The 24,164-nt window shown below is 39.6% G+C and overlaps 1 non-coding gene across 1 annotated transcript; it reads right to left on the minus strand.

The window, feature by feature from the left end:
- Nucleotides 1–221: 221 nt before the first annotated feature.
- On the minus strand, nt 222–328 carry LOC149119688 (U6 spliceosomal RNA). Its single transcript, XR_016228562.1, has one exon. It is a non-coding gene; the product is annotated as a U6 spliceosomal RNA (small nuclear RNA).
- Nucleotides 329–24,164: the final 23,836 nt, after the last annotated feature.

Genomic DNA, 24,164 nt, shown 5'->3' on the forward strand with positions numbered 1-24,164 from the left:
TACGGAATTGTAGCGTCTCTGGAGAGTTCTCACGTGAATTCCGTGAGTTCTCTCCCCCACCGTCTCTTTTTTCACAGTCTCAGTTCAGTAGCACCATAAATTTACTAAGTCCTAATCTCCTGTTAATTTGCCCCACCCAGAGTCAGGTTTTACTGCTAGGCTCAGGGCCGGTGCAGACCTGAGGTCGCTCTGCTTATGACGTATGTCCAAGATGGCGCCTAAAAAATATGGAACGCTTCACGAATTTGCGTGTCATCCTTGCGCAGGGGCCATGCTAATCTTCTCTGTATCGTTCCAATTTTAGTATATGTGCTGCCGAAGCGAGCACGCAAGACAGTAATCTTCAGATTGAAAGAGCCCATCATGTTTCCATAATAGTAAATGAACAGGAAACATGCACAGGCACAAACACACAAACACGTACACGAACACAAATACACTAGGTCTTGTTATTGGAAAATTGCATAATACCAGAAATAGAGAAGTTCCTAAAAGTTTTCAAGTATCTTTAAAAACCCAACCCATTTAAAACAAATAGAGCCAAGATGGCCTCAGTTTTCTCTGCAGTTCTGAACACTTGAAAGATAACAGACAATGCTTTAAAAATTCAAAAGCAACATTATTCTCAATCAAAAAATCCTAAAGCAAGTCAAATTGTTAATCAAAGGAGACTTATACTCACCCACCCCACCAACCCCCAAAACGAATGCAACTTTACTTAGGGAATTAGTTGAAGATGAGCTTTAGCAAAATAAAGGAATAAACAAAGAAGAGATTCAGGAAATTTTGCATTCAGCCTAGGAGAGCAGCCAAATCACAAAAAGAGCATTGCACAGTTTGAAGTAATTGGTCAGAGAATCTAGCAGAAGTGAATAATATTTGAGTGTCCACAATAATGTAAACACTGTTTGTCTAACTAAAAAGAACACTATAACTATGGTGGAACAATTGGATTTTCTGAAGTGGTAGTAGAATATGAGAATAAAATCCTAATGTGTCACATTTAGAAATAAATAGATAATATCTAGAACTAAAATATCAGAAATAATATAATGAGCATATTATTTAAGCATTGGATTGACCGGCGAAAAAGTGAACAGGGATTGTATTTGAGGAATGAGGTATAAGAATAAATTAGACAGAGAATTTTTTTTCCATTATAAACCTATTGTATTTGTTTTTTTTTTAAATGAGGAGTTTGTACTACTTTGAAATATAGTGCATACTATACAAGACTAAAATCACACTTTTATTTAACTACCAACTAAGAAGAATTTCAACAAATAAAGAAAATATTTCTGTGTACATTTTGAAGAACATACAAACTAAAGATATAGACAAAGAATAAAAATTTAAAGAATTTTTTATTCAATTTCTGTGACACTTAATGGCATGCAATAGACTAGAGTCTTTCCTTGACCCTTTGTAAAAGCATATTTTATTTCAGCAAATCAATGCCTTTGGTATTCCTGCCCAAAAGGACAGGCTGGTTAGATGTATTTATTGCCATTTCCTCCAATAATGACAATTATCAATAACAATACATAATAGTACCAAACACATATATAGTGTTTACTGTGTAGCAGGCACGATTCCAAGACTTTACATACCTTAATTATATTAATTCTCAGAGCAACACAATCATGTAGGTGCATTTATGTTTCTGTTTCACAGATGAGAAAGCATGGTTCTTCTGTTACCTAGTGTGTGCTTATTGCTCAGAGTAGTGTCTGCTACAGAGTCCTCTAAGTTCCCAGTCACTGTGTTGGGGGTGAAGGGAATGCAAAGAGAATGGAATGAGTTGCAGTCCCTGAATAGAAAAGGGAACTCAACAAATTCCTGGAAGCCAAAAAAGCAGATTGAAAAATGGTTAACTGTTCAAGTAGAAAAGAGGAAGCCATAATCTAGGAAATACTCAAATGGAAGCTTAAGTACGTGGAGTTAGGAAGTCCTTCCACAAGAATCGAAGAGTGGGAGAGAGAAGTGAGCTGAAAAGGGAGAAACTAACACAGATCTGTGTATGGAAATGTTGGCCTCCTTACACATTTCCCTTTCCCCCACATACAATGTCATGAAGCTAAGCATTTACCCTTAGGAAAAGACTGATGGGAAAGAACTTGAAAGCTAATGTGGGTGCCGTTGTCTCAGAATGAAGCCCTCCTCATGCCAGCATCTAGAGTTCTCCAGCACAGCAGCTAACTCATGGCCTACTCGCCCTAAAGCAAAGCCTGCTAGACCAGAAGCCCTGTTCCTGCACACTGACTTAGTCTTTCTGTTTTTTGTTTTTTGTAAATTTGAATGGATAATCACTGACCATAAGACAAGTGAAGAAAACTCTAACTTGAAAGAGACCAAATTAATAAAAGATGATCTTCGAGAAAAAGAATGTGTGGAATTAAAGATAACTCCAAGACAACCACAAAAAAACAAATAAACAAAAAGTTCAACTAACTGCCAAGAAATCATAAAAATGAAAAGATACCATAAAGAAAACACAGAACAGCCAAGGGCTGTTGTAAATTGTGAATGCAAAAAAAAAAAAAGTCAGATAGAAAAATTGAAACATAAAGTCATGGAAACTGTCAGTCTTTCATTTATATTAAAATATTGATTTGGGGGCTGGCGCCATGGTGTAGTAGGCCAAGCCTCTACCTGTGGTGCCAGCATCTCATATGGATGTCGGTTCATATCCTGGCTGCTCCTTTTCCCATCCAGCTCTCTGCTTATGGCCTGGGAAAGCAGTAGAAGATGGCTCAAGTCCTTGGGCCCCTGCATCCATGTGGGAGACCCGGAATAAGCTCCTGGCTCCTGGCTTCGGATCAGCACAGCTCCAGCAGTTGCGGTCAATAGGGGAGTGAACCAGCAGATGGAAGACCTCTCTCTCTGTTTCTACCTCTCTCTGTAACTCTGTCTTTCAAATAAATAAAATAATTCTTTAAAGAAAAAGGCATTATAAACCACTTGTCAGTAGTTTGATATTTTTAAAAAATTTATTTGAAAGGCAGAAGGAGAGAGAGAGATACACACAAAGAGAAAGATATCATTCATCTGTTGGTTACTCCCCCAAAGGCCACATTGTCCAGGGCTGGACTTGGCCGAAGCAAGGGGCCAGAAACACCATCCATGTTTCTCTCACATAGCTGGTAGCACCAAAGTACCTGGTCATCTGCTGCTGCTGTGGCATACTGGGTAAAGCCATCGCCTGCAGTGCCAACATCCCATATGGACACCAGTTCTAGTGCCAGCTGCTCCACTTTGATCTAGCTCTCTGCTAATGCACCTGGAAAAGCAACGGAGAATGGTCCAAGTCCTTGAGCCCCTGCACCCACGTAGGAAACCTGGAGGAAACTCCTGGCTCCTGGGTTCGGATAGGCTAAGCTCTGGCCATTCCAGCCATTGTTGGAGTGAACCAAGGGTTGGAAGATCTCTCTCTCTCTCTCTCTCTCTCTCTCTCCTTCTTTCTTTCTTTCTTTATCTCTGCCTTTTAAATAAATAAATAAATCTTTTAAAAAGAGAAAAAAGACACAACACCAAGAGCATAATCCACAAAAGAAAAAAATGGAGGGAGGATGGGAACATGGGCAGAAGGGAAGGTAGAGTGTGAAATACCACTATCCTAAATCTGCATATATGAAGTATATGAAATTTGTTCACCTTACGTAAGTATAAACTATTAATAATAAATAAATAACTGAAATTCATGAAGTTTATTAATAATATGCATTCTCCATAAACTTCTTGAAGGTTCCTCATATGCATGGATTTCTTTTAATTGAATCTTCCAATTTTCCACTAACTTTTTGAGATACCCTTGTATCTAACATTTCAGAGGTAACTAGTGGAGAATAAACTACCCTGGGAGAAGGAAAGTTGGACAAGGAATTTATACAAATTGACCACGTCCTTAACTTGCATTGACAGGATAGCAATAGCCAATGCTTCAAGTCAATTAAGGAATGGCAACTTAAGCATATTAGACATATTGAGATGATTTGACAACATTTTAAAACATTTGAGAATGTTGAAAACAATTGGCGGGTCCGGCGCTGTGGTGCAGTAGGTTAATCCTCCACCTGTGGCTCTGGCATCCCATATGGGCGCCGGTTCTAGTCCCAACTGCTCCTCTTCTGATCCAGCTCTCTGCTATGGCCTGGGAAAGCAGTAGAAGATGGACCAACTCATTGGGGCCCTGCATCCATGTGGGAAACCCAGAAGAAGCTCCTGGCTCCTGGCTTTGAATCGGCACAGCTCCAGCTGTTGCTGCTATATGGGGAGTTAACCAGTGGATGGAAAACCTTTTTCTCTATCTCTCCTTCTCACTGTCTATAACTCTACCTCTCAGATAAATAAATAACATCTTTAGAAAAGAAATTGGCACTGTGGACCAAGGTAATGAGGTATGGGTAAGGGAGAATTTCATTTCATTTCATTTTATTTTTAGTATAAATTTGTCCATGCTATTTCAATTTTTACCATGTATTTGATCATTTTACTATGGTACAAATTTTTTTTTTTAAGTTTTAAAAATGAATGACTTTGAAGGATTTGATAGTGAGCTACACACATTCACACACAGAGACAGAAAGAGAGAGAGAGAGAGAGAGAGAGAGAGAGAATACTCTGTATACTCTACAACATTTATCTAGGAATTCTTCAAAATTGTGTTGGTAAGAGAGATACAGTTCTGCAACTAATGCAGAAATGCCCTCACAAGATGATTAATTCTAATTGTTTCAGTTATTCAGTGATTATTACTGATAAAAAAGTGAATTCTCTGTAACTGCACAAGTTCATACCATGTCTTCATACCATGCCACAGATACAGGAAACCATGGTAAATATAAATAGCAATCATTGTGGCATTGCTTCCCTAGTCTTAGACACTAGGGAAGTACAATGTATTTTAGCATATGAATTTTGGAACAGGCTGACTTATACTAGATTGTTTAAGATATTTCCTGGAAACCATTCCATGTAAAGGATTTTTTAATGTAGTGTGGATAATTAATTCATTTATTGTTCTTTTAAAAGGATGGGCTTGGAGCCAGTGCTATGGCATATTAGGTTAAGCATCCGCCTGTAGTGCTGGCATCCCATATGGGCGGGTGCTAGTTTGAGCCCCAGCTGCTTCATTTCCAATCCGGCTCCCTGCTGATGGCCTGGGAAACCAGTAGAAGATGGCCCAAGTGTTTGGGAAACCCAGAAGAAGCTCTTGGCTCATGGCTTAGCATCAGCCCAGCTCTGGTTATTGAGACCACTTGGGGAGTGAATCAGCAGATGAAAGACCTCTCTCTGTCTCTCCCACTCTCTGTCTGTAACTCTTCTTCTCAAGTAAATAAATAAATATTTCTTTAAAAAACGGGCTCAAAATTGACAAATGGGATTACATTAAGCTGAGAAGATTCTGCAGTGCAAAAGAAACGCTCAGCAAACTGAAGAGGCAACCAACAGAATGGGAGAAAATATTTGCAAACTACACAACTGATAAAGAGTTAACATCCAGTATCTATAAAGAGCTCAGGAAACTCAACAGCAACAAAACAATCTAGTTAAGAAATGGGCAAAGGACTAGAAAAGGCATTTTTTAAGAGAGGAAATTCAAATGGCCCACAGACACTTGAGAAAATGCTCAGGATCATTATCCATCAGGGAAATGCAAAAAAAAAATCACAATGAAGTTTCATCTCACTCGAGTTAGAATGGCTCTCATACAGAAATCAACAAATGACAAATGCTGGCGAGGATGTGGGGAAAAGGTACCTTAAGCCACTGTTGGTGGGAATATAAACTGGGGTAGCCACTGTGGTAGACAGTATGGAGGAGATACCTCAGAAATCTCAGTATAGACTTACCATGTGATCCAGCCATCCCACTTTTGGAATTTACCAAATCCAAAGAGAATCCAAGAGAAATCAGCATATGATAGAGTTATTTGTACTTTCATGTTCATTGCAGCACAATAGCTAAGATATATAATCAACCCAGATGTCCACCAACTGTTGACTGGATAAAGAAATTATAATATATAAATACTATGGAGTACTACTCAGCTGTAAAAACAAATTGAAATCCTGACTTTTTCAACAGAATGGATGCAACTGGAAACCATATACTTAGTGAAATAAGCCAGTCCCCAAAAAACATATATCATGTATTTTCTCTAATCCAAGGTAACTAATAGAGTACCTAAAGTGTAATGTATTGGAGTGAAATGGACATTTTGAGATTCAATAATTGTTTACAGCCCTTGTCTCTTCTGTTGAGGAATATTGCTTTTTTTTCTTCATACTGCTTGTTGAACTCATTTACTTAGTGTAGGGTTAACTTTATGATCATTAAGTAAACTGAAAGTAGATCTTTGTAAAAAAATTTATCAGTGGGAATAAGAGAAGGAGAAAGAAGAAGGGTTGTAGCGTGGGCTGGAGGGGGTTGGGTGGGAAGAATCACTATTTCTAAATCCATATACGAAATACATGGACTTGTATAGCTTAAATAAAATTTTTAAGAAAAAGATTGACTCATATATTGAACTAATGCTCAAATTTTTAAAAAAGTAAAACAGAATCTCATTCTCATAACCATAAAATTGTTGGTATTGAGTACCACTAACCCAGACAATACACAAAATGACTTAAAACAGAAATAATATTTTAATTGCCAAATACTCCTGAAATTCCCTCTAAGCACTCTGTCATAAAACCACAATCGCTAAAAGAAATAAAACCAGCAAATACACATATAATCATTTCATAGGTAAAGGTTTTACTTCCAGGACCCGTGTTGTGTGACAGTGAGATAAGCCTCTACTTGCAATGCTGGAATCCCACACTGGAGTGCTGGTGCAATCCCAGCTACTCCACTTCTGATCCGGCTCCCTGCTGACGCATGTGGGAAAGCTGCAGAATACGGCCCAAGTACTTGGGTCCCTGTCATCAACGTGGGAGGCCTGTTGGAGTTCCTGGTTCCAGGCTTCCAACTGACCTAGTCCTGTCTGTTGCAGCATTTAGGGAGTAACTAGTGGATGGAAAGTACTCTCTCTCTCTCTCTCTCTCTCTCTCTCTCTCTCTCTCTTTCTCTCCCTCCCTCCCTCCCTCCCGGCCCTGTCACTCTGTAATTCAAATAAATACAATTTAAAAAGGTTTTACCCCCAAGAGCACTTGAAATTTAAAATTTTAAAAATAAACTAGTTTTATAAGCAGCATTTTACTTTATCTTTTATATTTAAAACCCTAATTCATAGTCTTGATACCAGAGGATGATAGCAGAAAAGTGGCTCCTGCCTATTGCCTCCATACATATTTCTCTTTTCCTTCTTTCTTTTCCATCTTGCCTTATTTCCAACTGTCCTACTTGCTTTATGGTTTTTCTCTTCCTCTCTTCCTTCAGCCCAAGCCTCAGGACTACCACTGGCACCCAGTGGCGCCCCAAGGCATTGCTGATTTTACTCAAGTGTTTTCAGTGGTTGCTGAACATTAGCATTATTTCTATGCTAAATACCTTTTCCCTTAATATTTATTTATTTACTTACTTATTCATTTATTTGCAGAGAGATAGATAGACAAAGAGAACTCCCATCCACTGGTTCACTCCCCAAATGTCCACAATAGTCAAGGCTGGACCAGGCCAAAGCAAGGAAATGTGAGCTCATTCCAAGTCTTCCACATAAATGGCAGGGACCCAAGTTCATGAGCCATCATCTGCTTTCTCCCATGGTATGCATTAGTAGGAGACTGGATTCAGGAGCTGGAGGCAGGTATTAAACCCAGACACTGTGAGAAGGGATGCAGATCTGTTTCCTGCCCCAGGAAATATCTTGATATTTTAATTGGGACATCCAAATTCTTCCTTAATGCTTCCTTCACTATAGCACAACTTTGTTCTTAGATGCCAGTGCTCTATTGTCTTTGCTATTAGTGTGTTTTCTTTTCTTAAAAGATATTTATTTATTTTTTTGAAAGGCAGAGTTACAGAGAGGCAGGAGAGAGAGAGAGAGAGAGAGAGGTCTTCCATCCGCTGGTTCACTCCCTAGATGGCTGCAATGGCCAGAGCTGTGCCGATTGGAAGCCAAGAGCTAGGAGCTTCTTCTGGGTCTCCCACGGGGGTGCAGGGGTGCAAGCCTGGTCTTCCAGGCCATAGCAGAGAGTGGGATTGGAAGTGGAGCAGCCAGGACTCAAACCGGCGCCCATATGGGATGCCGGCGCTGCAGGCCAGGGCTTTAATCCACTGCACCGCAGCACTAGCCCCAGTGTGTTTTTGAAAATATGAGCACCACCTGTTTGCATTTAAAAATTTCTTTAAGATGGTTAAACACATCAGTTCACTTAACCTTTCTGCTTGAGTCAGAGTCACAAATGTCTGTTTCTTTGGCTACATTTCACAATACTTATTTCTCACTAACTTATTTTTTAAGAATGAGATGTGAGGCCGGCGCCACGGCTCGCTTGGCTAATCCTCTGCCTGCGGTGCCAGCACCCCGGGTTCTAGTTCCTGTCGGGGCACTGGATTCTGTCCCGGTTGCTCCTCCTCCAGTTCAGCCCTCTGCTGTGGCCCAGGAAGGCAGTGGAGGATGGCCCAAGTGCTTGGGCCCCTGCACTTGCATGGGAGACCGGGAGGAGGCGCCTGGCTCCTGGCTTCGGATCCGTGCACCGTGCCGGCCACAATGTGCCAGCTGTAGCGGCCTTTTGTGGTGTGAACCAAAGGAAGGAAGACCTTTCTCTCTGTCTCTCTCTCTCACTGTCTAACTCTACCTGTCAAAAAAAAAAAAAAAAAAAGAATGAGATGTGAAATATAATGCATTGGCTTAAGAAAATGAACTTGAATGTCTAGCTATGACTTGGCAAACATAGTCCAAAGGAGATGCTTATTAGCAAAGACCAGTCCTTCAGAAGTGAGTTGCCAATGAGGCGAGGAAATGGGTTTGTGAGCTGAAGGGTCCTGCTAATGGAAATCAACACTAGTTTCTAGTTTCTGTTTGAAGAGGCAGGTGGGGGTGGGAGGAAACTTGAGAATTCCTGTTCTGGGGTCTACTTATTATGTTTATGAAAGAGTCGATAGCATTGTTCACACACTTCTCCCAAAAGAAAATTGCAGCCAGCTCAAGGACTCTAGTTTTCTTCCTGAGGGCTTTCCCAAGCCCACTTTCACGTTCTGTCTGGCAGAGCTGCCCAACAAGCATGCCTTTCTGTGCACATACTGTCATTCATTTTATTTTCAAAATCTCGATCGTTGAAGATCATTTTCAAACAAGATAGTACTGTATTAATACTTGTCTCCCCATCCTGAATGCTTTCCTCTGAGGAATGGTTGCTTAGTGGATAAGTACAAAGAGGTAACACAATACCCTCTCATGCCAGCCACCTCAGTCAGAAAAGAATGCTGTGTAGTGAAGTCAATTCGTAATTAACCAGGGCCATGAGGAGCAGGCAAAATATGGATTAAGTGTGATTCTACAGGTGAGCCCTACAATTCATTTTATCCATTAATTTCTAACTCTTTCCTAATCACGAGTTTTACTAGATCTCTTGATAATTAAGTAAATATAGAGATTTGTGTTTCACTTCCTTTCTTATCCCTGTCTAATGAGCAGGGAACTGGAGAGTGGGGAGCAAGGGGTGGTGGTATTATCTTCTAATATGATAATTAGTTACTGGGTCTGAAAGAGTAGTTGTTATTGGCTCATTATATAGCCGTAGTTTCTTCGGGGGTTTTATTATTAACATTGGACCACAAATCAGCAGTCAAAAGAATAAAGCAGAGGTGATTTTTCATAAATCCAGAATTGCATTTGATGTGTGAAACACAACTACCAACTTGTAGTCCTGGGATCTACTATTACTACTGCAGGAAGTTTTGGCCCTAGTACCGCTTTAGTGTCTTGAGAAATATTTCTGATCATCTTTCACATCTATGAAACAGGAATTCCTCAGACTATCCTAGGGTTAGTTTGAAAAAAAAAAAAAAGCCGATAATGACCGAAGAGCGTGTTTGGTAAAAAGAAATGCACAGTCAGTGTGATCATCGTTGAGCTGTGTTCTGCCGGGACTCTGGCCCCAGCAGGCTACACTGGGAGAGTCTGGCCTGATGGGGATCCCTAGCACCTCTGAATCTCCTCCATGTGAATACAAACCGGGGCAAAGGTCGCTAAGCATTTTTCTAACTTAAGTTGTGGGTGATTCCAGATCTGCATTATGGTCTCCCCTTCCTAACACAAATGAGCAGTCAAGGCAATTGTATATAATAATTGTGTGCTAGTAAATAAATCAATAAATCCTTAGCTAGATTAGAGTTTCTCTTTTTCTTGACCTCATTTACTCCCCATTTGTAAAATGAAGAGGATGGAGTAGGTGACCTCCAAAGTATCATCCAGCTTTATAAATCTGTGATGCTACTTGTAAAATTTGCAGCTCTGCCCTTTTTCTTCTATCCTTTGAGCCTTACCCTCAGTAGAAAATCAAAGTCTTAACATCAGTTCAAGCCATACTGCTGAATAGAAAAAAAAAAGAAGAAACATGAACTTCTCTACTGCTTTTTTGTAATTTTATTTTACTTCCAAGACAATATATTAAATATATATAACATATTAATACATATTTAATATAAATAAAATTAATATGGATGAAAATTATCATTTCTATTCTCCATTCCAACTTTTATACTTTGTAGTCTAACAATTTTACCAAGGTAAGTCCATATGTTAAATGAAACTGAAAACAAGATACCACTTCACAATGATGATTTAGGTTGGTCTTCATAATAAATAAATAGCATTTTTGAGTGAAAATACATACATTGATGTTATTTTTTTACATGTTTGGAAAGAATGGATCACTAGTATCCTGGGAAAACATATATAACATGTTGGGGCAAGCGCTGTGGTACAGTGGGTTAAACTGGGGTCTGCAGTGCCAGCATCCCATATGGGTGCCAGTTCGAGTCCCTGCTGCTCCACTTCTGATCCAGCTCCCTGTTAATGAGCCTGGGAAAGCAGCAGAGATTTTTTTCTAAGTCCCAGGGCCCCTGCACCCTCATAGGAGACTTGGAAGAAGCTCTTGGCTCCTGGCTCTGGCCTGGCACAGCCCTAGTTATTGTGGCCATTTGGGGAGTGATGAAAGATCTCTCTGTCTCTGTCTCTCCTTTCTTTGTAATTCTACCTTTCAAATAAATAAATAAATCTTTTTTAAAAACGCCTGCCATCTCACATCAGAGTGCCTGGGTTCAAAGTGCATGTGTTTGATTCATAGCTCTAGCTCCTGACCCAAGGTGCCCCCTAATAACATATTGAAATATATACATATATGTATACATCATATATAACAGATGTTATGTTATGTTACATATAACATAACATATATTATATTATAGACATCGATCAGCAATAATTTTCTTAAGCCAGTTTAGTAAAGACAAAAATAGATGTCAATAGAAAAATGCAAAGCAATGTGTCTGTATATTGACGTAGAGGATGTCACAAAGAAGTACAGTATCAGTTTGAACTAGAAGCAGAGGAAGTAACCAGAATAGAGGTGTGAGTGTACACACACAAAGTAATGCTCAAGAGCCAGATTATAAAAAATGCTATAAATCCCAATAAAGAGTTTCAACTTGATCTTGCAAGCCACTGTCTCTCAACATGAGATATACATAGGAAGAATGGTTTTGAGGGTCTATAGGTAAATGTAATTATTTTAATAGCTTGTTATTCATTTTAATGTGTATCAGAAAAATAAATTAGTCTAGGGCTGGAACTGTGGGGTAGTGGGTGAAGCTGCCGTTTGCATTGCTGGCATCCCATATGGACGCTGGTTCAAGTCCCAGCTGCTCCACTTCCGAACCAGCTCTCTGTATGGCCTGAGAAAACAGTAGAAGATGGTCCAAGCCCTTGGTTCCCTGCATTCATGTGGGAGACCCAGAATAAGCTCTTGGCTCCTGTCTTCAGATTGACTCAGGTCCGGCCATTGTGGCCATTTGGGGAGTGAACCAGCGAATAGAAGACCTTTCTCTGTCTCTCTCTGTCTCTCTGTCTCTGTCTCTCTCTCTCTCTCTGCCTCTGCCTCTGCCAGAGTTACAGAACTCTGCCTTTCAGATAAACAAATACATTAAAAAAAAGAAAATAAATTAGTCCATCCAAACTTTGATTTAATAAATATTGCTTAAAGAAAAGCTATTTTTAGGCCGGCGCCGCGGCTCACTAGGCTAATCCTCCGCCTTGCGGCGCCGGCACACCAGGTTCTAGTCTCAGTCAGGGTGCCAGATTCTGTCCCAGTTACCCCTCTTCCAGACCAGCTCTCTGCTATGGCCCGGGAATGCAGTGGAGGATGGCCCAAGTGCTTGGGCCCTGCACCCCATGGGAGACCAGGAGAAGCACCTGGCTCCTGCCTTCGGATCAGCACGGTGCGCTGGCCGCAGTGCACCAGCCGTGGCGGCCATTGGAGGGTGAACCAACGGCAAAAGGAAGACCTTTCTCTCTGTCTCTCTGTCTCTCTGTCTCACTATCCACTCTGCCTATCAAAAAAAAAAAAAAAAGAGAGAGAGAGAGAGAGAGAGACTGGATTCGACATTCCTCCCACCCTTCAACTTCCTACTAGTATCTTCTGTCAGTTGAGTCCAATCAAAGGGTCTCCACATGAAGGCCTGGGAAACAGAGGCTTCAGGGTTTAGTGCTTCTGTAAGAACAGGGCAGACCATGGAAGAGTGATGAACATGTCAAAGGGCAAGCTTGCCTATGATTGGTACATTTGGATGGAAAGTGAAGAAGAAACATGTACAACAAAACTTAGGCTTATGGCTTGAGTAACTGGTTTATGTTGTCATCGTTTGAGACAAGAAATGTTGGAACAGAAATAGCTTTCAGGGTAAAATAGATTCATTTCTTAACCAGTTACCTCTAAGGTAATTGGTATTTGTGGAGTATTCGATTGGAGAAAACCAGTAGGGAATTGAAACACAGTAGGAAAACTGGCTGGGGATAGAAATTTAATCATTTTATGGGTGATAGTTAAAAACATGAAAATAAATTAAATTACTCAGAGATATTGTGTATGTTGAGAATATATGAGGGCCAAGGATGATGATCTAGGGAAAGCTACCATTAAATTCGTAGAAAGAAGAGAAGCCAGAATAGGATCCTGAGAAGGAAGCCTCAAAAAAGTGGGATTAAATGTAGTGTCTCAGGAGACAAATTAGGAAAATGTCAAGAAGGAAACCTTCAACAACGCCAACTGCACTCAGCGTCATCAAGTAAGATGTGATTCAAAAAAGAATCCACTGGCTCTGCTATTAAGTCATTAATGTCCTTTGCATAAGCAGTTTCAGTGAAGACTTAAAAGGAGACATCAGTTTATAATGATCTGAAGAGGGGATAAAAAATAAGGAAGGCATTAGAAATAGTGGTGTGGATCCCCATGTAAGATGCCCGTGAAAGTAGAAGCGGTGGAGAGAGAGAGAGAGAGAGAGAGAGAGAGAGAGAGAGAGAGAAGTAGTAGTAGTAGCTTGAGCAGAATGCGGGATGCAGGATCCAGATAGAGCTAATGAATTTTTGTCATGACAGCAATTATGACTTGTTTGTATGTCAACAGAAAGGTTGGAGATATATTTAAGATACAAAGGAGAGAAAAGAGCTGATAGAATGAGGTTCCTGAAGAAAGGTTCAGAGGTAGGCAAGAGCAACAGTCCATTTGGACAGGAGCAGGAAAACTTCTAGGACCAGAAGGAAGCAAATGAAAGTGGATCCTGATAAAGGTGATTTCTAGGTGTGGGAATTTGAGAGTATTTGTGGAATAGCCTCAATTTACTCTGTTAAACAAAAGACAAGGTCAATTTCAAGAGAGAATGGGGAGATGGTGTAGTGGGAAGCTTCAGAATGGACACCCTAAGGTTTGCACAAGTTCAGTAACTAGAGGCAAAAAGCTGAAAGTCAGTTGAAATTGGAGAACACAAATTTGCCACAACACTGATTTTTTTGCACCACTGTATGAGTTTTTCAGAACACTAGTTATTTACTGGTTGTAGAAATTGAAAAGCAGGTTCTTGGAATGATCTGAGATTGGAGTTTAGAAAAATAGACATATCAGAAAGTAAAGAAGTGGAAGACATGGAAATTGTTGATCAAGAAAGTGCTTTCACTGAAGTAGTATGCAGTCCAAGCTCAAGAGGGAAAGAACTGAAGTGTAAAAAAGAAACTAAAGATAACAATTATTTGCCCAATTCTTTCTCTAAAATTTACAAATACAACAATGCTATAGTATTGGTTTCTTCGTGGCATATTTCTCTTTAGTTTTGTGGTCTAGGAAAAGAAAGTAAAGGAATGAGTTGGAAGTCTATCTTTGTGTTATATCCTAGTTATAAGGTGTATTATTTTAGTTATTCTTCACACAATTATTGTACAGAGTAGATATCCATTATACAGAGCACACAAATGATACTCACAGAAATTGAGAAAACTTGCTGAAGTTAACCACAGTTATGAGCACAGAAAGGATTCAAGTTCAAACCCATGTACCTTCAAGTTCAGTTCAATTTCCACTATTAACTGCTGTCTCTTTACCAAAAAAGAAAAGAAAAGAATTTATGTGAATTCACTATATAATCCAATGAGCATGAAGCATTCTTGGAAAGCAACATTCACAGAATGGAATCTCCAAATGGGACCAATGGTGGTCTCCAAAGGTCACTCTTAGCAGGTCTGGAGACTGATCTCTTGTATGCGTTAACATTTGCAGTACAGCAAGGCCTATACTTTGGTTTCTGGCATGAATAAATCATTCACTTATGACATTTAAACCAGACATCATCTCATTGGTGTCTCATTTAAAGTAGTGCCAGGCTTCCCATTAGTTTGAAGGAGTTTGGGTTTTGTTTTTTCGCCTGTGGCAAGTGAGAGTTGGAGGAGCAGGTGATCCACAGAGCCTTTACAACTGGACGAGGTCCACATGCTGAAAAAGACAGAAAGCCACTACATCAATGTCCTGGAAGCTGTGCCTTGCCTTCAGGGTTTAGTTAAAGAAGTGACTGTGTATTTCAATGAGGTAATGCTGGACACTCAGACTCCTGACTACAGTCAATGAAGGCCCAGAGTCAGGGCACTTTAAAGTGGCATGACAACCAAAGCTAGTGAGCCAGAATCCAGCATCTTCTCTCCAGAAATCCTTCTGACTTCCAGCATTAAGCTCGGATGGATATAGGAGAGCTGACTGCTCTGGACTCCGGCATTTGCTATTGAAAACAAGAGAAGGCATACTTTTCTCTCTTGATGTAGGGACCTACCCTTTCAGAAAAAAAAAGCCTAATACTTATAATATGATTAACTTAGGCAGCAGACAATCTGGAATGTGTCAGTGATTCTCTAAAGTAAAAGGAAGCAAGCATTTATTGAGCACCTAATGCATGCCAGGCACTCATTTTTATATTCATCATAACATTCTGAAGCAAGCGTCATCACTTCTTCATCACATTTTTAAAAATGAAGACCAGAGAGCCAAATTAAGTTTCTCAGTCATGCAGTCAGTAAACAGCAGAAATGGGGTTTGCACTCAGATCTATCTGCATGACTTCAAAATTCCTTATACCATAAACCATCTGAGTAGCAAGAAGGAAGCAAGCATTTCTGATAGTGATCTAAGCAAGGAGACTACAGCTTGCACATCCTGCAAGCTATTTGCAATGATACTGCCCATGCATCTGGAACAACTTATAAGAGTTCCCAACAATTATTTTTAGTGCCATGGACTCCTTTAGTGTCTGGAGAAGCCTATGAAGCCCTTTTAAACCACCAAAATAAATAGGATGATGAAGAAAATGTATTAATGTCAAATTTAGTTATCAGAAATGTTTAAATCCATATGGCAATATATATGTATTATCTTCATTAGTCAGGTCGACAGTGGATCTATTCATAATTTCAAAACACATTCATGATCAAAGGAAATCCTAAATTTCATTGAGAGGTTAATAAAAGTAAAGATGTAATTTTTCTTATAGAACTTAAAAAAAAAAAACCTGAATTCTATCTATGGACATGTTAAGGGCTCCACAAGGAGTCTACACAGCGGTGTCTTGGAGCTGATATGAATTGACTTGCAAGAGAGGATTGCTGAATTTTTCAGAAAGTTTACAAATTAGTTGCATTTAGCAACTAATGTTGAACTATATAAAAATATAATATAAAAGTGAACTATATAATTTTACAATTCAATTGATTTATTAAAAGCAAAGATAACACAAATCTAAAACTTATAATTTTATTGTTTCACTGTGTTTTATTATTATCCATAATCTCAAGATTATTTATTCATATCTATTGCATATGTCTAATAGAAATACTATATAACAGCATAGTACCAGGCCAGCTCTTCTCAGCTCCAGGGACATTGAGTTGGTAACCTAAAATATGGAAACTGGTAAATGCTACAAACCTGGGCTTTTCATGCTTCAGAGGCAAGTGTTAAATATTTAATAGCACTCCACTGGATCCCTGGCTCCAGTTTAACATCTAGTAGGACAAATAACACACCTGAATATTTATCTCTAGGGATCACTTTCAAATCAAGTATTTTAAGGTAGGCCTAACAAACCTTTTTTAGAAACAACACCAAGAGGGGCCAGCACTGTGGCTTAGGCACTGGTTCAAGTCCCAGCTGCTCTGCTTCAGATCCACCTCCCTGCTAATGTGCCTGGGAAAACAAGAGAGAATGGCCTAGGTGCTTGGGCCTCTGCACCAACGTGGGAGACCCAGAGGAAACTCCTGGCTCTTGGGTTCTGATAGGCCAAGCTCTGGCCATTGAGGCTGTCTGGGGAGTGAACCTGCAGATGCAAGATCTCTCTCTGTCTTTCTCTGCCTCTGCCTCTCTGTAATTCTGCCTTTCAAATAAATAAATAAATCTTTTAAAAAAGAAACAACACCAATAGTATAATCTACAAAAGAAAAAAAAATAGGCTTCATTGAAATGAATGATTTCTGCTCTTCCGAGACACAATTAGAAGAATGAAAAGACAAGCAACAGATCTACAGCAAATCACATAACTGATAAAGGACTTATATCTAGACTATAAAAGAACTCTCAAGTGTCAATAATAAGAAAGCAAGCAACCAAGTAAATAAGATCTAAGCAGACACTTCACCAAACAACATATACGAGCACCAAGTAGGCCCATGAAAAATATCCAATATCATTAGTCATTAGGGAGATAAAAATTAAAACCACAAGGGAATATCACTACACACACACACACACACACACACACACACGAATGGCTCAAAGAATATTGACTATACCAGGTGTTGGCAAGTATGTGGAGCAACAGAAATTCTCATATATACATGATGGGAATGTAACGTGGCACAATTACTTTGGAAAATAATTTGGAAGTTTCTTATAAACTTTCTCCAATCATATCACTCAGTCTGTCCAGTTCTAGGTATTTCCACAAGAGATATAAAAGCTTATGTCCACACAAAGATGCATATGCAAATGCTCATAACATCTTTGTTTTTAATAGTTCCAAACTGGAAACAATCCATATGTCCATCAACAGATGAGTGTATAAAAAATGCGCTGTAATAATTTAACTAAATACTATTCAGTAACAGGGAAGAAGCTATTAATAACAAGGAAACTTGCATGACACTTTTAAAAATTATGTTGAACAGGGCTGGCATTGTGGCATAGTAGGTACAGTTGCTGCCTACAATTCCTGCATCGTATATGGGCAACAGTTCATGTCCCGCCTGCTCCACTTCTGATCCATCTCCTTGCTAATGACCTGGGAAAAGCAGCAGAAAATGGCTCAAATGTTTAGGCCCCTGCCACCTACATGGTAGACCCGGATGAAGCTCCTAGCTCTTGGCTTTAGCCTGGCCCAGTGCTGGGCATTGTGATCATCTGGGGGAGTGAACCAGCAGATGGAAAATCTCTCTGTATCTTTCTCTGTGTGACTCTGACTTTCAAATAAAAATAAGTAAATCTTTAAAAAAAAATCCTGAAAAGGCTAATCCAAAAAAATACATGCTGAATGAAAGAACTCAGCCAATAAAGAGTAAAGAGTGCATATTGTATAACTTCATTTATGGAAAATTCTAGAATGTTCAAGCTGTGGCCTAGAGCAGAAAAATGGTTGCCTGGGCATGGAGAAAGTCAGGGAAGAGCAAGAAGGACATATTACTAAAGGACATTAGGAAACTTTTGAGAGTGATGGACACGTTCATTATCTTTCAATTGTAGTGATAATTTCATGGGTACATGCTTATGCTAAAACATTGAATTGTACACCTTAGACAGTTGCAATATGAGGTTACTTCAAAAGGTTTGTGGAAAATGAAATTAAAAGATGTCTATTTTGATGAAAAAAGTTTAAAACCCATGCATATGAAGCCTTTTTTAAAAATTCATGTAAAATGTCTTATATGAAGAAGTTATGCATAGATTTCAAAATGTTCTTGCATCCAAAGAAACTTGCCTTTTAATTCTATTTTTGAAGTGTCCTCATATATTGTATGTCAATTATATCTGAAAATCCTTTGTTTTTAAAGAATAGGACTGATTCTATTAGCAAAAGATTTAAACAGGCATAATAGCAAAGAAGATATATGGATGACAAATAAGTTCATTAGGCAGGCTTATTATCTTTCTTGATTAATGTTTTTGATGCCGCTTAATTATGGCTAGTCATTGGGGGCCAATTATTTGCGGAGGTAACTGTTTCAGATTGGCTTAATGTATTCTAGTAAAGTTCTAAATATCCCCCTCAAAAGTAAATCACATATTTTCCCTCATATTCCTCATTTATTACATAAACATATGTGGAAGGAGCAAGAGGAGTGAGTTTTCCTTTATAGGTGGGGCAGCTGAAACAGAGAATTTAAATGATGTGTCTCAGATCAAACAAGAGGTCAATCAATGGCAGAAATAGGACTAGTTCAGATCTCCATCCTCTCAGTCAAATGATTAAGGAAAAGGTCTGTTGGAAGAAAGAATCTTCTGTGTAGTTTTGCAGGTTATCAAATTACTTGGAATTCATGGCAGGTTAATGAAAGGTAAGCTTGCCTGCTGGAGGAATCCATGTACTGTTCAAGTTCAACATGACCTTAGGAGAGATTTCAGGACAATCTTACAAACTTGGCACTCCTAAATGAATAAACCATGTCTTATGTTGGGTGGCAATTTTGCTTCTTAATCAAAAGGTCTCTTATCAATATGTTGTTGCTTGATGCTACTAATCTGTCCATGTAGTACAGAGAAAACTCCAATTGGTTGTATTCCCCCCCTCCCCACACCATCCCTTTTCCCTTTAGATGTTGCTTGGGAGATTTGGGCACAGCTTAGAAAGAGCAGAAGGGAAATGGGTAGGAAAGAGGGAGTTAAAGGGCCAGTTACCAGGGGCCACTGCTCTCACAACAGTCAAAAAAAAAAAAAAAAGGAGAAATAAGAATGGGAAAACCCAAGTCTGTGCACCAATCTCTCAGAGGCAAGGCCGCTGTGTGTGGGAACCCTGCCAGAAAGGTTAAGGTAGCTCAGAGAAGGAAGGCAACAGGGACTGAGCATGCTCTTTTACTCCTGTAGGGACCATTTACTGAGTACAGACCATGTGTTATACACAAACCCTTAGTCTTTAATGCAGATACATGGCCACCCACCCATGCACACACAATGGTCAACAGAGACCTCGGCAGCTACAGAGACAGGTGCACACTCTCTGGCAGAAACAAAGGGGCACATCAAGGAAACACATATTTTTTTAAGTCAGCAAAAGATTAACCAGGCACAAAGGAGAAATATGGGAAAAAAGAGGAGGGAACGCCCTAGATGATGGGAGAGGTAGGAGGGGGACTTGGGTGCGAGTAGGGGACAGAGGTGAGAAACTGGATTAGCAGTTAAGTGTGAAAGAGAAAGGGTCAATGAGGTAGTCCGATTCCATAGAAACTCCACTTAAGGGTGAATGAGAAGAGAATGAGACACAAATCTCCGCACACACCAGCCTTTCAAAGCTAGAATTTTCTTTCAAGCCTTTGTATTTTCTCTGTACTCAGATAAATTCTGCTCACTTTTCCCATATTTTCCAGTAGATTCACTTTCCAGAACAACTAACTGTGGAAGTGCAAAATGATCATATTAGTGTGTATGTATAGACTTACTTTACTTAAATCATTCAAACCTGTAGAAAGTATAGTTCCGAGGAAATGAGACTATACCTTAACTGATAGAAAGGCAAAAGGCCAAAAGTAAAACAATCATAGCTGTCTAAGAAAAAAGTGCACCCAATTGAGAGCATCTTCTAATCATTGAAAAGCAGAAATTAAACAAAGAGAATTAAAAAAACTACCTTTTTTTTTCCTTTTGGAATTGTTTTTAGTGCTGGCACAGATTTGAAGGCACACACACAAGCTGTTAAATCAATGCCCAATATAGTCCCACTATTGTGAGTCAGCGGAGGCAGGGCTAGGCTGAAGTAGTGGAAAAAGTGAAATAGACAGTATTTTTAAAGACATGCACTTTTATTACTTTCAAGGGCAGACAGTTACTCTAACCATGTTAAGAGAATTTTGCCTAGTAAAGGACCTGCTTTCCACGAAGAGTCCAGAGTGGATTGTTTAGCACAACTGCAATTACCTTGAATCCCGCCAAGAGAAATTTTCAATGAAGTAGATTTTCCCTTGGCACTCCATCTTTCTGAGAAATAACAATGGCTAATGTTTATTGAGTACTTCCAACATACAGGCAAGCGATGGCGCAAGCAATTGTACATGCATTGGCACATTTACTTCTTAAGGAATAGCCTATAAATAAGTTACGTGTTTATCCCCATTTTACTGATGAGGAGACTGAGACCTTAGCGGGTTAGATAGCTTCCTCAAAATCACACAGGTAATAAGAGGTAGAGCCCAGTTTTGGACCCAAATTGGCTGATTGCAGAGCCTGTGCTATTAACTGGAGTACTGTGCTGCCTCAGATAAACAAGCTCTTTTTTTTTTTTTTTTTTTTTTTGCCTCAGGTTAAAAAAAATCTGATATCAGGGATTCCTTTTCAAAACCAATGCAACTTTCAGAGTATGTTTTGGCACTGGCACACACTGAACCCTCTCTTCTATATCCTCCGTCTCTGCAGCTACAGACGTGGTTCCAAACAAAGACCGCTGGCTGGCCGAGGCCTGAGCCTCAGGGACTGCGGGATACTCTGGCATCGAAGAAAGAGCCAGTGAGCTGCAGTAGGCTGTATTACTAAACTGGAAAGTAAACTAGCCCCTTCAGAGGAATTTGTGATGTGGATGGAAAACATAAAGGTTTACTGCTTAGAAGTCAGTTACAAGCACCAATCCCCGAACAGTCCATGTAATCCAGGCTTTGCTGCAATGAGGGTAACAATTGCTCACATGTATACCAGTGTGCTTTTAAAAGTGCACCTCCAATCATATCTATTTGGCAAAGCTTTTATTTTTTTTTCTTTAGCTAATTTATAGACGACTTTCCACCCAGCCTTGCCTCATCACATTGCTCAAAGATGATTACTTACAAAAGTCCGGATTAATGAAGATTTATGTATTTACCCTGGATGAAAAATTAAAAAAAAAAAACTAGGGACATTCTAACATAATCATGCAACATTTTTATTGTGTAATAAGCAATATTACTGTATGGATCAGAAATGATTACGATTAGAACCCCTCCCTCTCCCCCTCCTCCCCCAAAAAGCAGAAGAAAATTGAAGAAAAACTAAAGGAATCATCTCTCGATTGGTTGAAAAGTTAAAAAGCTGCTGGGCAAGTTGCCATGGATACCATGCCCTGAATATAATAGTGGGCTTTTCCTCACAGTTAAACACTAAAGGCCTCATTCTCCAGCTGCACACCTCTTTTCTGGGCATGCAATAGCAAGTACTTGAAATGGAAATTCTGTATTTTGATGAATAGGGATACAATGGGAAATTTCCTGTGCAAGAATCCGAACCTTCAGAGGAGATACTCGAATGGGGTTAATTCCAAAAGGATTTTTTAATCAGATTTCAAAACTACCCAAGACTTCTACATCAAACTCAGTGTCCAACAACCCTTATAAATCTATAGCAAAGAATCAGCAATCAGGAATTGGTCAAAGCTCAATTGATCTGTATGGCGCTTTTTCATCATTAATGCCTGTCACCATTGGCACATATTCTTACTGTCTGTTTATTGGGACTTTACGGGGTCTGGGAAAAACAAATAATATGGCAGACTGAAAATCCCCTCCACAGATCACAGAGACAAGCACACCAGAAACATTTACCAAAATAAGTTAACAGTTCACTGCTCCTTCATATTCTTTGGATTTAACAAAACGACTAAGCCATTTCTGTTAAATTATAAGAAAAAAAACTGAACGCCTAAGAAGAGTCCTTTAAAAAGGTAAATAAGGCACGGAAGAAGCACTCTGTGTAGCACATGAACCATCAGGTGAAGCGAACCCAAAGTTAGAGTCTAGTAGGTTCAGATCCCACCTCTGTCACTTTATTAGCTGGCAGCCCTTGGTTAGGGAAATGATTCAATCTGAATAGTACCTTTGTTATAGAGTTGCTATATAGATAAAATGAGTCATAAATGTAAAATATTTGAACTAATGTTTATTCATCACTCTCTGACAGCTCCAAATCACCTGTTTCACTTTGACTAAGGCAAAAATGCAAACTTCTGGTAGCATTCATTGGTACTTGCCATATTCTCAGGGTGCACTGGTGAAATTTTCATGAAGCTTCCAAGCCCTCTCCCTCCCTCCCCCTCCCCCAACTCATTCATTAACCTACAAACCATGAGGCATTGTAGCCTGCTGCCATCTGACCCCTGCTTCACCTGGCAATGCCTTATATATATATATATAGCTCATGTTCTTCAATACCCCACTCTGTTCCATGGGAAATAGAACCTACCTTTTGTGTGGCCTTGACTCTTCATTGCCCCTTAGTTTTGTGATTCAGTGGTTTTCCACAGCCTTCGGGACTTCAGCTTGTTCTCAAACTGTCAATTCACACCTTCCCTTATTTCAATTTTGTGAGGTGCCTACTTAATCCCAAATGGTCCTCCTGCTCTGCCTCTGGGAGACATTTCTAGTTCTGCTTTCGCCTGTTCCCTCTATAGTGCCTCTCTATGAGCCATATACATTGTTTGTTTCACAATCTTCAAATATTGTTATACATTGAGAACATAGATTAAAATTCTACCTAAACTTTAAGAATGAGCAAGAAAAATAAATATGCATAACTATTCCACAAAGCCAAAGAGAAAACTATAGGTACAAACAGAATTTTAAAATTATGACACTATATATAATCTCTTATAAATTAATTTGAAAGCCTAAATGAAATGAAATTAAACAAAATGACACAAATCTGTCCAAAAGAAACAGAAAATATGGGGCCGTTGCTGTGGCACAGCATGTTAACGCTCTGGCCTGAAGTGCTGGCATCCCATATGAGTGCCGGTTCAAGACCCGGCTGCTCCTCTCCCACCCAACTCTCTGCTGTGGCCTGGGAAAGCAGTAGAAGATGGCCCAAGTCCTTGGGCCCCTGCACCTGCATAGGAAACCGGGAAGAAGCTCCTGGTTCCTGCCTTAGGATCAGCACAGCTCCAGCCGTTGCAGCCACTTGGGAAGTGAACAGAAGACCTTTCTCTCTCTCCCTCTCACTATCTGTAACTTTACTTCTCAAAAAATAAAATCTTTAAAAAAAACCAGAAAATACGAATGAACAATCTCTTACAGATTTTAAACAGTAGTCAAACGTGTATTCCCTAAAACTCACTTGTGGCCCCGGTAATAGTACCGCCAGACATTCAAGAAAGAGACAATTTCCATTCAAACTATCCCTGAGTATTAAAAGCTGATGAACACTATCAACATGTTTCTCCCCATTTTATATACCTTGAAAAGAAAGGTAAAAATCAGAAAACATCCAGAGGTAAAAAGAATAGTATCCCGTGATAAAAGGCAAATAAATCCTACAAAATCCATTAATGAAATCTATCCATTAACAAGTCACTGGACCAGCATTGTGGCATAGTAATCTAAGCCTCCACCTGCAGTACCAGCATCCAATATGGGTGCTGGTTTGAGTCCCAGCTGCTCCACTTCCAATCCAGCTCTCTGCTATGGCCTGGGAAAGCAGTAGAAGGTGGCCCAAGTCCTTGGGCCCCTGCACCCGCATGGGAGA

This window comes from Oryctolagus cuniculus, chromosome X (genome assembly GCF_051225735.1).
Source record: "Oryctolagus cuniculus isolate XC-2025 breed Fujian yellow rabbit chromosome X, ASM5122573v1, whole genome shotgun sequence".
Classification (NCBI taxonomy): Eukaryota; Metazoa; Chordata; class Mammalia; order Lagomorpha; family Leporidae; genus Oryctolagus; species Oryctolagus cuniculus.